The sequence below is a fragment of the Mandrillus leucophaeus genome, unplaced genomic scaffold (assembly GCF_000951045.1).
Source record: "Mandrillus leucophaeus isolate KB7577 unplaced genomic scaffold, Mleu.le_1.0 Scaffold293, whole genome shotgun sequence".
Taxonomy (NCBI): domain Eukaryota; kingdom Metazoa; phylum Chordata; class Mammalia; order Primates; family Cercopithecidae; genus Mandrillus; species Mandrillus leucophaeus.
Window position 1 is genome coordinate 1888784 of NW_012103065.1, and position 14737 is coordinate 1903520.

Sequence of the window (14737 nt, forward strand, 5' to 3'; positions counted from 1 at the left end):
CGGGCGGGGCAGACCCTTAGAGCCCGCGGCTAGCCAGACGCAAGAATGCGCGGCCGCAGGCTGTGCCCTAGCCCCGAAACTCTGCTCCTTTCGCAGTCCGCGGCGGAGTGAGCAACTTACAGGGTGCGCTCTACGCTTTTTGTTGCCGGCGGCTCTTGGAAGACTCACACAGGCTTTGCCTGGCCGTAAATATCAAAGTGCAAAGCAGTTGTGGTTTTTTTATTTTTTTATTTTTTTGCCAAGGAAGGATCACTGCAGCCTTTTAAGGCAAAGAGATGCGTTTTTAAAAGGACGTGAGTTTTGTCCTTATTCTGCTGCGTGTTTTTGTTGTTTTTTTTTTTGTTGTTGTTGTTGTTTTAGAGACGGAGTCTCGCTCTGTCACCAGGCTGGAGTGCAGTGGCGTGATCACGGCTCACTGTAACCTCCGCCTCCCCGGGTTCAATCGATTCTCCTGCCTCAGCCTCCCGAAAAGCTGGGACTACAGGCTCCCACCACCACGCCCAGCTAATTTTTGTGTTTTTAGTAGAGACGGGGTTTCACCATGTTGACCAGGATGGTCTGGATCTCTTGACCTAGTGATCCGCCCGCCTGGGCCTCCCAGAGTGCTAGGATTACAGGCGTGAGCCACCGTGCCTGGCCTCTGCCGAGTATTTTCTGAAACAGGTCAAGATAAACGACCATCTTGTTGCGCAAGTGTATCCTTTTAATGTGTATTGTTTCCTATTGAGTTTCCTTAATGCCCTGAAGGCAGTAATTCTGCTGACCCCTCCACATTGACTCATACCCAGTACGTTTCCCCCCACCATACTCCCAAACCTAATTACACGATGAAATTATTTCACAATTCTATGTTGAGAGGCTGTTCTGTGTTATGCCAACAGATTGCCATAACCACACATCTACAGAAATATATCAGAGGTATATTTCCAGCATTAGTTTCAGGTACACTCGTTAAACTCTGGAACAGACTTTGATGTTTAAGTGAAAATTACTTCTTCGGACCACAATAAACTAGATGTTTAAACATCGGAAGAAATGAGCTTTGATCCCCATAAAACAAGCAGGCACTTGCTTAAAATCACTGTGACCCACAGCCCAGCAGATGTCACTCTACAGAAGGAACGTGGAGTGTAATTTCTCCACCTTATACCTGACAATTTTCTTCACATAATGAAACAGAATCATGAAATTCTTATAAACTGTATCATAGAAAACACCTCTGGGGGTGCAAAATCATTGCTTGGTGGGAAAGTCGAATGAAATCTCAGGTAGGAGGAAGACGTGAGCGAGACGCGTCTTTTATGTGTCTAGGGCCCACCTCTTGTGTTCAGTAAACATAAACGTGTCTCAGACTCATGCTGCATAGTTAAGAAACGAAGGGATCAAGTCAAATAATGCAAATTTAAGAGTTCAAAAATACTATTCCGGGGCCAATATTATCTCCAAATTTCAAAAACTTAGTATAGTAACAGTTAAAATTATTTTTTTGTGATGATGTGTGAGAAGATCCTTGACATAAATTTGTAATAAGGAATTTAACCCCCCAAAAACTTCCAGTATTAAAATCCAAATGTCAATGTGAATAAGCACTATGAGTGCTTCTCTGAAATACTTCTGAAACTCAGTAAGATCCAGGTTATATGCTCTGCACTATTATCCTCCTACTGATATCTCATTCGGCATTTATATATTAAGCAGGGAGAAGAATAAATCATTAGATGAGCGTGGGGATTACATTATGTAATTATTAATTTAGAAATGAGCTGCTAGAAACTGATCAACACATTCACGTAAGATGGAATTTGTTTATACATTTTAAGTTTGAGAACACCATGATAAAGAGTTGCAAGATGAAATACATCACATACGGTGTGTTTACAAAGGAGCTTAATTCCAAACTCAATTTACAAACACTAATGAATTAGCTCAATCTGTTACACATTCAGGGGTTTGGAGGCCTTGACAAATAGCTTAGATTTAAATCACAGTCCATGAAATTTGTGCCGAAATTCCCTCAATGTTGCCCAAATAAACCTCTTTTCAATGTGCTCCTGGGATTTAATGGTATTTGCTTAGCTCTGAGACGTTTACAGTTGGCCACACCTCAAAATGAATCATAAAAATACTGATAGGCTTTAGCCAAGATAGATTCAAGCACAAGGACACAGTGCTCATGCTGGCCAGAGACTTAGGCCACAGAATGGAATTTTAACAGTGGTACTAGAAGCCCCTAAGATTAATCTCTGCCCACATTTCCCCACACTGCTTAAAACACCTTGACAAAAAAAGTCGTGCCTAAGAAACATTGCTGGGCACTGCCACTTTTTTAAGACGTCAGCTTTGACTGTCCTTACAAGTGGAAAACAACAGCTAATTGAGAACGGTGTTTTTGGTAAGGGGAACACTAAATGGATCTACAGGAGTAATGGCGCAACTAAATTTAGAGAGCACTAATTACAATGTTTGCACCCAGCAAAATGTTTTAGACAAACAGCCAAACTAAAATACTTAGGATCACTTTTATTAAGATGTTTTAGAAATGGTGCAGTATCTTACACACTGAAGTGTCTCTGCCGGCCAAGCTGTAGTGGGCATATTTTTAATATTTTATGTTTTTGATGGTCCTGAGGAATGCTATTTAACTTAAAACTCTAGCACCGATTTTGAGTTACATACTTTTCTTCAGGAGTTTCTGTAGCTATACATTATCTTATTTCAAATTTAAAGAAAACAGATTTTTGCCTATGATACAGATGAGTCATGTAAATAAACTCTGCCCTAACCAGAGAATATGAATCCTTCAGAGGTTAAAAATTGTCTTATTATTTAGTCATAACTGATATTTGTAATAGAAAATAGATCGTGTATTTGCCAGGTACTTTGCTTATTATCTGCATAGCATTCTTTAATGAAGTTACAATTTTCCATGAGAGAACGCTGAAAGTTTGCCCAAAGTCAAATGGATAGTAAATATTAGAATAGGAAGAGAAACTCAAGCATGATTGCCTTAATGTCTCATGTTTTTCAATAAGTTTCAATAGCTTTCTCTTACCTTTTTTGCTGAACTTTTTTCTCCTCTTTTCTACTTCCCTGTCTTTCTACTTTACTCAACTTACATATGCCATCTTTTTAAGTTTCCTGAACTATATCTTTGGAAAGTCTGAACTTCCAATGGTAACTTACTTTATTTACATTAGCCTTATGTCTCCTTGGGTTACATTAGCAGCTCTGAGACCAAGCCGGTCAAACAGGTCTGGTCTAGAAATCTGTGTGTGAAGCTGCTACCTGCACAGCAACTAGGCTTTAATATTTCCTCTATCAAATCATTTCTAATTTTTCAATAGGATGAGTGTATCTCTATTTTCATTCTTAATCCATTGCTAATCTATATTGCTGACTGTTTTTTCTCTGTTGATATGTACTACTCTATGCTTCTCAAATTGTAGGGTTCTTGACATTAAACAAAATAAACAGGCAACAGTGGTTTTCTCTGGAGAGGAAAATTGGCTAGAAAGGTTTCACGGTTCACTCTGTTTTACATTTATAATTTTAAACGAGGTGAGTGTATAAGCTATTTCAAAGTTCAAAGTTTAAGTCCTCAATATTTCTTTAAACATATCAAATATATAAAGCGCAATATTTCCCAACTCAACCAAAATAAGAGCATAGCGTCTCTAATGTTTATATATTATAATATTGCACTTATAAGGTAGAATAGTAAAGCATTTCAGTAGTAAGAATCCCTTAGTGAATTTACTTCTTTAGTACAAAAATGTCACGTGTGCATGACAAAGGTTGTAAAAGAGTTACGATCGTTTACATTTTCATCACTAGGACAAAATGTAAATTTTCTATTTGTTTTGTCCTTCTTGGAGTATTTCATGTGAAGCCTCAGTGAAGACAGAGTATATGTATTTGAGATTAACTATATACAACTGCGGTTGCAGAGAATCCCACAATTACTTAATAAATAATGTTGGCTAGTTGAATATATGCACATACATCCACAGTCATGTCTTGAGGAAAGCCAACAGCTTTTATGAATCATATTGGATCCCAAGCTCTCTGTCTCTACACCTGGAAGTACAAAACCACTTCCCATATCTGTTCTCACAGGAGAGCCATGAGAGGCCTGTATAAGTGCCTCTTATTGTCAGATGCATGTAATGAGGCTCAAAAAAAATAACCAGCTGGAGCAATGAATGCAGGACTGTCAGTTATGGCTAATTGACTCCCATCTACAGCCCTTCGAAATGGGCAAGGGCCTTTCCATGTAATCTTCAAATTTTACTATTGTTATCCTCTTCTTGGACTTTAAATGGTTGACTAGAAAGTGGAATATTAAATTGTGCAAAGAACTTTCATATCCTAGCAGATGCATTCTCATAATGAAAGTCACATGAGAAACCCTGCTGTCTACCAGTGAGTTCCAAGAGGTAGAGGGGGTTGTGTAGGAAATTTGCAAAGAATCAACCACTTATTCAGTTTATTTGATTTATTTTTCGTCATGAGGCTTTGAAATTTTTTTTTTGCTTTTAAGTTCAGGGGTACATGTGCAGGTTTGTTAAATAGGTAAATTCATATTAGGGGATTTTTGTTGTACAGGTTATTTCATCAGCTAAGTATTAAGGTTAGTATCCGTTAGTGGTTTTTCCTGATCCTCTCCCTCCTACCATCTTCCACTCTCTGATAGGCCCCAGCATCTGTTGTTCCCCTCTATGTGTCCATGTGTTCTCATCATTTGTGGCATTTAACAACTTTAAAGAAGGAGATACAATTTTCATTATTCAACAAATATGACATACTTTAAGATATAAAGCTCTTGGAATATATTTCAATTAAATATTTTTCCTTGATCAGTTTTGTCCACTGCAATGGACTCATTGAACTTTAGACCAGCGGAGTACCAGAAGGAGCAACATGATTTAGAGGGCATGCATTATTAATAGACATTTGAGGAAGTCTATTTCTTTCAATCTCCATAACAGCCCTAAAAAAAGATGTAAGTACCTCCATCATGCAAACAAGAAAGCCAGTCAGAAATTTGAGGTGCCTTCCCCTACTTTCGTCCCTAGGCAATAAATTCAGGTCTGCCTGTCCCACAGTCCATGTGTTTCCTGCTTTCTACCACCTCTTGGCAAACACTTCTAATAAAAAGCTCGGTAAATAAGAAATGGGAGTGGAGACTTTTACTTTCCTCCTAGGCTCTTTGGGTCCTGAAGAAGGTTTTCTGTTTTAGTTGGATGTTTATCACATTACAGTTCAGATTTGAATGATAAATGCAGACATTGTACCTTCACTAAAATTGCAGACAGCTTGAGAGCAGAAACAGTGTCTAATTCTCCTTAGTATCGTTTAGAATACCAAGAACCAAGATGATTAATGAACAGCCCTGGCAGATAAATGGAGAAGGGGTTCAAGGAATATGGGTAGAAGCAAAGAGGGAATCAACAGCAAATTGACCACATAAATGATTACACATTCTAAAACAGAAAATCATATGAATTATTTTATTACCCATCCAAGTACATGTATAGTTATATAAATTAAATCGATTCTCTTTAAATATCTAGTTTGTTACTCACGTAAACACAGTAAATGAAAACCCAGAAACAAATTTGCACAGTGGATTCAAGCCTAACAGGAAGTTCATCAATGTCAAGTGTAATTTTAAAATTAAAAGTCACAGGTTACCTGTTTGCAAATTGTCACCAGGGTTACTGAAGTCTTTTGTTCATGTACTGAAAGATAAAGTTGCAGCTCATTTCCATGGCTTATACAGTCTCTTTCCACTGCTTGGGTCAAGGTTAATTCTTCACCTCTTCTCGCTCATTCCTTCTCCTGGCACCTTAAATTCTGTATGTATCTGATGCCTTACCTGACCGTTGTTTGACTACACTATTCCTCCTCACAATTCCGTGGCTTTGCAAATGCTCCTCTGTCTTTAATACATCCTCTCTATAGTATAATCCTTTTCTTTAATCCTAAACAAAATTAATCAAGTCCTAGGTGGCATATATAGAGTTGTAACTATATCAATTTTGATGTCAAATAAATTTACATGTAAATCACCAATTCCTAACTTATTAACTATATTTTGGGTATTGTTTGATTTCCACTTCTAGTGTTGTTATTTGTAAAATGAGAATTAAAGCAACTACCTTTAGGTTTATTGGTTAAAAACTATAATGTGTTAGTTAAATACTACAATGTGTGTGAACACCTCCCTGACTTTTGTATTCTCTTAAGTTTTTTGGCTATATCATTTAATGTTACAATTATGTGAAAATTTTCTCCATTGACTCCCAACAGCTCCAGAGTAGGAAACAGGAATTGTAGACATTTTGTAGCCAGCTAAAGCCAAGTCTTGGCACGTGGTGACAGCTGAATAAATGGGTGATCAACTAATTAAACTGATCTTTTCTTTTAATGATGATTTGAGGACCTTGAAGACCTAAATAAAATATCTTATTGTCACTGAGACTGTGGTATTTCAACACATGTGATTTCTTACAGGATTCTTAAGTAATCACTTTCCAAGGTTCATAATTTTACTCCAAAGGTAATTATGTTTGTATTATCCCCTTTAGACCATAGTTAAATTTGATTTTGAATCTGTAAAAACTTTGGTAACATTTGAATTGGTTTGATTCTTGATAATCAGCTGCCACAGGAACAGGTGGTTTGGATTAATTCTTTTTTTTTTTTTTTTTTTTTTTGACACGGTCTCGCCCAGGCTGGAGGACACTGGTATGATCATTGCTAACTTAACTGCAGCCTCAACCTTCAGGGCTGGAGCAATTCTCCCACCTTAGCCTCCTGAGTAGCTAGGACTATAGGCATGCACCACCATGCCCAGCTGATTTTTGTAGAGACAGCATTTCCTCATGTTGCTCAGGCTGGTGTCCAACTCCTGCTGGGCTCAAGCAATCCTCTTGCCTATGCCTCCCAAAGTTCTGAGATTACAGGCACCAGCCACTGTGCCTAGCCTTAAATTCTCTTTTAAGTTTTAAAAATTAAGACTCAGAAATTACGTTTTTAATTATGTGTTAATGGATTAGAATAAGATTCCCTGAAAATCATATCACAGTAAAAATAAAAAGAAAATATGATTACAGGCCGGGCGCGGTGGCTCAAGCCTGTAATCCCAGCACTTTGGGAGGCCGAGACGGGCGGATCACGAGGTCAGGAGATCGAGACCATCCTGGCTAACACGGTGAAATCCCGTCTCTACTAAAAAATACAAAAAACTAGCCGGGCGAGGTGGCGGGCACCTGTAGTCCCAGCTACTCGGGAGGCTGAGGCAGGAGAATGGCGTAAACCCGCGAGGCGGAGCTTGCAGTGAGCTGAGATCTGGCCACTGCACTCCAGCCCGGGCGACAGAGCGAGACTCCGTCTCAAAGAAACAAAAAAGAAAATATGATTACAAAGAAACTAGTAGCAGTTCCTGGCATAGGAAGGAAAAAAGTTTTCTAGTACAGAAATTCAATATAAATTTGTTTTTTCTCGTTTCACTGTAGGTTTGTTTCATTCTGGATTTCTTCTACTAAAGTCTTAATTTAAGGCAGCAAAAACATAATTCTTTAAAACCTAAATTATCTACTAATTGTATTTTTATATTTTCATCTATTCTGTAAGTTTCCATCTCAAGTTTTTTCTTTATTTTAAAGGTAGATATCATTTAAAATAATCCATATGTAAGAATCTGGAGTTAGCTAATGCCTTTATAACAGCATGACTTTTAAAACTTGCTTTACAAAAGGATTCTTCATCTGAAAGATTCCTTTAATTAGCAACTTCCCCTAATACATTCAGATTTTAAAAATTATATCTAGATTTTCAGAAAATGTCTATGGTTTAAATGAGAAAAGAACTAAAAAAGTAATACCAGTTAATCAGTTTTAAAATGATATGATGAATAGACTAATTTAACATGTTTATAATTATTAGCATATTGGTTTAGGAACATGTTGTTTATTGTACATATTTATCTACAGATAACACATATCAGCTAGGAAGGAAGAAGCATTTGTCCTTCACGACCATAGAAAATGTAAGTTTTGCAAAAGTAACCTTGTGGGGAGGTATTGCTCTGTCGCCATAGAGTCGAGTGCTGTTGTTGGCTATGTTTATCACTGGTCCCTTAGAAAGTATAAATGTGCACCTATAACTCCAGGAAAATCTTCTTTATGGTTACTACAAGGATAATATTTTATTTAGAGAATTTCCTCTTTCAAAATAAACTATTACTCTTCCTGGCTTTTTAAATCCCACCTCTCACATGCCCATACACACACCTCTATTTTTGGAGAAGTGTCTTCTTAATTTTTTTAAAACAGATTCTTACTCTGATACTATAAAGTTTAATTAAAAACATTAAAATAAATTTCGATAGTATTACAACATAGGCACACTGAAGTCATGATCTTGATTTTGATACTATACATCAGATTTGTGTATCCATTTATTGATGTTGTCATCTGTATTTCTGTGTATTATGGACCACATTGGAAAGCTCTGCAAAGTACAACAGACTTTCTTCAATATTTTATTGAGAAATATTTCATTATTTGATTTCCATTTAATTTGTCTCTTAAATATGCATAAGCTCTTTGGTCACAATATATTGCCTCTCCATAGGATTTATGTCCTTTAACATTATATGATAAATGTACTTAAGTACTTTATTATTATATCATTTAGTCTTCTAAGATTGCTGTATATTTTGATGGACAAACAAATGTCCTTTAACATTACACGAAGTAAGCACATTTATTATGTAATGTTAAAGGATACTTTATAGACTTTATCATATACTTAAGTACATTTATCATATAATATTAAAGGGTACTTTATATTCAGAGCCACTGAAACTATTGTTGAGACAATATGGCCATGGTCTGCCTGGAGGGAGAACATCCCAGAGGATGTGGCAGGGCTAGATGGTGACGACCTGTGTCCAGTTCCCCAAGCCAGATTCCTTACACGTAGCTGTGTGGAAGGAGGGGAGAGGGGTGGAGATGCTCAGTACAGCTTTCTGTCTTCCCTATGTTTCATTCAGATGTGTTTCCTTAGTGTCATGGTTAATACTGAGTGTCAACTTAATTGGGTTGAAGCATACAAAGTATTGATCCTGCGTGTGTCTGTGAGGGTGTTGTCAAAGGAGATTAATATTTGAGTCAGTGGACTGGGTGGGGCACCATCTGACTAGCTACCAGCACTGCTAGAATATAAGCAGGCAGAAACATGTAAAAAGAGACTGACCTAGCCTCCCAGCCTACATCTTTCTGCCTTGATGGATGCTTTCATCCCTTGCTGGATGCTTACATGAAATATGCATTACATTAAATAAGCACATTAAATAAGTATCATCATATAATGACACTTTATACTTTATATACTTTATCTTTTATGTAATTTAGCATTATATGATGTGTGTACACACACACACACACACACACACACACCCCCTCACACATACACCTGGGTATAGATGGTTTAGGCATATGACACATTTATACAAAATATATGTATTTAACTCTTTTAGTCTCCCAATTTCATTTAAGACTCTTTATTTAACCCCATAGCCGTCTGTTGCTTTTATTCTTTTAGCACTTCCTTACTTGTCAGTCTTTTTTTTCCTAATTGTGGATAATTATTTGATAAAACAAAAATACTATAAGAGTATCTGCAAATTCATTTCTTTTAATGAAGAAAGTAGCCTTTGGCAACACTTTAAACAATTACTGGCTAAATACTGCACTGATTAACAATTTGAAGATCTAGATATTGCATTTTTTAAAATCTAAGATTGCTGTGTATTTTGATGGACAAAAATATGTCTTCTTCTTTTAAAGCTTAACATTTCCCCCATATTTAGACTTCACAAGAAATTTCTTCACCACTCAGTTTCATTTTAAAATAATTGTACACATACACAAAAAATGATAAAAATACATATATAAAGTGTGTATATATATATAGGGAGCATATATAAAAGGGATATATATAAAAAGGAGATATATATAAAGGGATATATATAGGGAATATATATAAAGGGGACATATTTATATAAAAGAGATATATAGAGAGAGATATATATATAAAGGGGAGTTTATTAAGTATTAACTCACACTATCACAAGGTCTCACAATAGGCCATCTGCAGGCTGAGGAGCAAGGAGAGCCAGTCTGAGTTCCAAAACTGAAGAACTTGGAGTCTGATGTTCAAGGGCAGGAAGCATCCAGCAAGACAGAAAGATGTAGCCTGGGAGGCTAGGCCAGTCTCTTTTTACATGTTTCTGCCTGCTTATATTCTAGCCGTGCTGGCAGCTAGTTAGATGGTGCCCCACCCAGCCCACTGACTCAAATATTAATCTCCTTTGACAACACCCTCACAGACACACCCAGGATCAATACTTTGTATGCTTCAATCCAATTAAGTTGACACTCAGTATTAACCATGACACTAAGGAAACACATCTGAATGAAACATAGGGAAGACAGAAAGCTGTACTGAGCATCTCCACCCCTCTCCCCTCCTTCCACACAGCTACGTGTAAAGAATCTGGCTTGGGGAACTGGACACAGGTCATCATCATCTAGCCCTGCCACATCCTCTGGGATGTTCTCCCTCCAGGCAGGCCATGGCCATATTGTCTCAACAATAGTTTCAGTGGCTGTGAATGATGTCAGCATTACTCAGGAGGGATTATAGGATAAGTTGTGTCCCCTCAAAAGATATGTTGAAGTCCTAACCCCCTTGTACCTATGAATGTGACCTTATTTGGAAATAGGGTCTTTGCAGATGTAATCCATTTAAAATGAGGTCATTAGGTTGGTTGTTAATCCAATACGACTGGTACCTTTAAAAGAAGAAGGCAATGTGAAGACAGAGGCAGACATTGAACTCACGCTGCCATAAACCAAGGAATACCTGTGGTTACCAGAAGCTCAAAGAGACAACAAAGGATCTTCCTCCAGAGCAGGGGTCCCCAGTCCCTCGACTGCGGACCGATTGAGGTCCTGAGCTCAACCACCTGAGCTTGCCTCCTGTCAGATCAGGGGCAGCGTTAGATTTTCACAGGAGTGGGAACCATACTGTGAACTGCGCATGCGGGGGATCTAAGTCGTGCTCTCCTTGTGAGAATCTAACCAGTGCCTGATGATCTGAGATAGAACAGTTTCATCTCGAAACCATCCCCCACCATCCTCCCCCCTGCCCCCCTTCATGGAAAAACTGTTGTCCTGGAAACCATCCCTGGTGCCAAAAAGATTGGGGATCACTGCTCTAGAGGGTTTGCAGGGGGCATGGCCCTACTAATACCTTGTTTTGGGACCTCTAACCTCAGACCTTTGAGAGAATCCGTTTCTGTTGTTTTAAGTCACTCAGTTTGTGGTACTTTGTTAGGATAGCCCTAAGAATTTAATAAATGTTAATTTTCTGTCCCCATTCCCTGTATTATAATATCATCTTTCCCCTCGATCATAGTACTTATTATAAATTAACACTCCGTTCTCACAGAGTGGAAAAATTCTCTTTCTTCTGAGCTTCAGACTCCCGACTTGTCAAATGTTTTCAATCATGTTTTCCTCTCATAATTGTGTAGTTTAAGCCAAATAAGAAACATGAAATATCTGACATATGAGTCAATGATTCTTTAACTCCTTCAATAATTTTTAACAACATTTTCTGATTAACCATAGTAGTAACAAGCACACTCAACACCCAGAACTTGGTGTCTAAATACTATTCTCCAGTGAAAAGTAATGAGGGTTCATTGAGAAAGTGGCTAACTTTAGTATCATGAGCAGAAAAATAAAAGATGGGTCTACAGCATCTTGTAGTTTCAAAAAGTAAAGTACTCAAAAACAAAAGAATGTGACCACTTAAAAAGGACATAAATAACCTAAAAGAACTCTCAATGGCCAAAGGTACAATTTGAACCACAAATACGTAATATAACATAGTACTGGGTTCTAACGTAAAGTATAATGTAAGTATACATGGGTACATGCTGATATAAAACAAATGACTGAATAAATGTTTCTTTCAGAACAATTCCAAATGATATGTGTAGATAATCCCCAGTGCAGGAGGTGGAGCTTAATTCCTATCCCCATCTCCAATGACTCACTTACAAAGAATAGAGCAGGAGAAAGAATAACAGTAACTGCACAATGGAGAAACCTGGAAAACACTACTTTAACCTGATAATCAAGGATAACCACATGAGTGGTATAATCTGGATACCATATACTTCCATTGTGATATGAAGAAAAGGGGACTTCAACTCTGTTGTAATCTTTCCAAAACCTGTAACCACAGTCTATTCATGAAAAATACAGACAAACTCAGATTAGAAGACATTGTGCAGAATACCTGGCCAGCACTCCTCAAGATTATCAAGGTCATGCAAAGAAAGAAAAGAAAGAGAAACTCCTACAGACCAGAAGAGACGGGGAAGACATGAAGACCAAATGCAGTGTGGTACCCTGGGTTGGATCTGGCACATAAAGAGAACATTAATAAAACACCTGGTGAAAGCCATAAAGCCTGGAGTTCAATTAATTATAATGTATGGTGTCAGTTCCTTAGTTCTGATAAATTTATCACGGCCATGTCAAATGTTAACAATGAGGATAATTGCATGAAGGTTTTGAGAACTGTCAGTAATATCTGTCACTTTTCTATAAATCTAAAATCATTACAAAATAGGTTTTTTTGGAAGGTAGCATCAATCTAAAAAAATGGAAATAGTAGAGAGGGGCTTACAATGAAAAATAATATTTCTCTGGCCATTGGATCTTTTCCTGTAGTCCTGTTCTCCACTTTTAAACATTTATAATGGTCTATATTAATATTTCTTAATTTTAGAGATTATCTTTGATGTTCATGGAATTATAGGTGGAAGTAGAGACCTCATCACATTTGCTGTTGATTGTCTCTCCCTGTGAGAGATTATTATTTATTTGTTTAGTTTTTTATGTTATAAATAATATTCTTATACTTTTATTTCATCAACAATAAACAAAATTTCTTGAATACACATTTTATAGGATGTGTATATTATTACTACCCACAAATTCTTCAGCTCTTCTCAAACTTCCTCTTATTAGTAGCATTCCTCTTACTAGAACATTTTATCATGTGTTCTCAAAATTAGTTACATTTTATTCCATTTTGTAGCCAAAATTAACCCTTCTGGTCTTTTCTATAGCTTAGTTTATAAAATTGAAAAGCAAGAAGTAGTATTCTTATGTCCATCTAAATAATGTCTATGTGGAACCAAGAGGTATACTGTGATACCATTTTCTTTCCTATCTAGTGCTGTTCATTTCATCAATTTACTTTTTTCCTTTTTTTCTGCAATATTAAGGTGACTTCCTTTTTTTTTTCCTTGTAGCTGATATCATGTTTCATGTTTTTCAGAATTCTCAAAAATAACAAACCTGTGATATCCCTCTTTTTTTTTCCCTCCTGAAATGATTGTTTTCTCTAACATTCTATTCTTCTGCTTTGATCTGGGCTGATTATTCTGTAACCCATGTGGTACAATTCTACATGACTATTAAGGGTTAGATTCTCCATTTTCCATATTCAATATGTCTATCGTCCTCTTGTTGTGTATTTGTATACTCCCTGTTTTCTTCTGGAATGCATATGTCAAGAGTTTCCTAAGAAATGCTGTGTGGAAAGTAATATTAAAATATCTTAATTTTGTGCCAGTGAATACTTAGTCCACCATTCTGTCCACACAGTCCAAGATGAAGATTGGTTAACCCTGAAGACATTGTAGCATTTTTTTCTAGAATCCGATTTTGTTGTTAAGTAGTCTGATTCCAGGTTGATAACTATTCCTTTCTAGTTGACCAGTTCACCCACTCCTTTAGGAATTCCTCTTTCTCATTGTGATATTGAAGTTTCATAATACTTTGCTAAATGCGTATCTTTAAAAAAAAATGAGAAGGAAAGCAAATTTTATTATGAGCGCACATGTGCAGAGGAGTAATACAAAATATAAAAACTCAAAGAAATGGCCAGATGGTTGATGCTTTTATGCCCTATTGAGGTTACAGTAAGAATAGGAGCTGAGAGCATGCAAAACAGGTTATGGTGGCGAAAAAGGTTATGGGAGGAGGAGAAGATGAATAGTAAATGTGTATCTCTGCAAACACTGTGTTGAGAACTGAATTAGACCTTTTTATCTGTAAACTTGTGCCTGTATCTCTCAGAAGTGATTCTCTATTAATTCCTTTTGAATTATTTTCCTTGTATTTTCTCTCTTCCAGCTTTCCAAAACTTTTTAATTCATTCAATGCTAAGTCCCCAGAATTTATCTTCTATGTATTTCATTTGTTTAAAAAAAATTATCAGCCGGGCACGGTGGTTCACACCTGTAATCCCACCATTTTTGGAGGCCGAGGCAGGCAGATCACCTGAGGTCAGAAAGTTCGAGACCAGTCTGGCCAACATGGTGAAACCCCGTCTCTACTAAAAATACAAAAATTAGCCAGGCATGGTGGCGGGCGCCTGTAATCCCAGCGACTGGGGAGGTTGAGGCAGGAGAATTACTTGAACCTGGGAGGTGGAGGTTGCAGTGAGCCGAGATCATGCCATTGCACTCCAGCCTGGGGGACAAGAGGGAGACTTTGTCAGAATAAATTCTTTTATCTTCTGAATTTCTTAATGAATTATTTGAGGAACAATAAATTATTAATTTTTTTTTTTTTTTTTT

General features: G+C 37.1%; 1 protein-coding gene across 1 annotated transcript in view; it reads right to left on the bottom strand.

The window, feature by feature from the left end:
- The window catches only part of SEMA3C (sema domain, immunoglobulin domain (Ig), short basic domain, secreted, (semaphorin) 3C), a 183989-nt gene extending 180822 nt beyond the window's left edge, over positions 1 to 3167 (bottom strand). Inside the window, exon 1 of the mRNA XM_011986104.1 lies at positions 3053 to 3167. The gene's annotated coding sequence lies outside the window, so the exon portion shown is untranslated. The remainder of the gene's footprint in view (positions 1 to 3052) is intronic.
- Positions 3168 to 14737: the final 11570 nt, after the last annotated feature.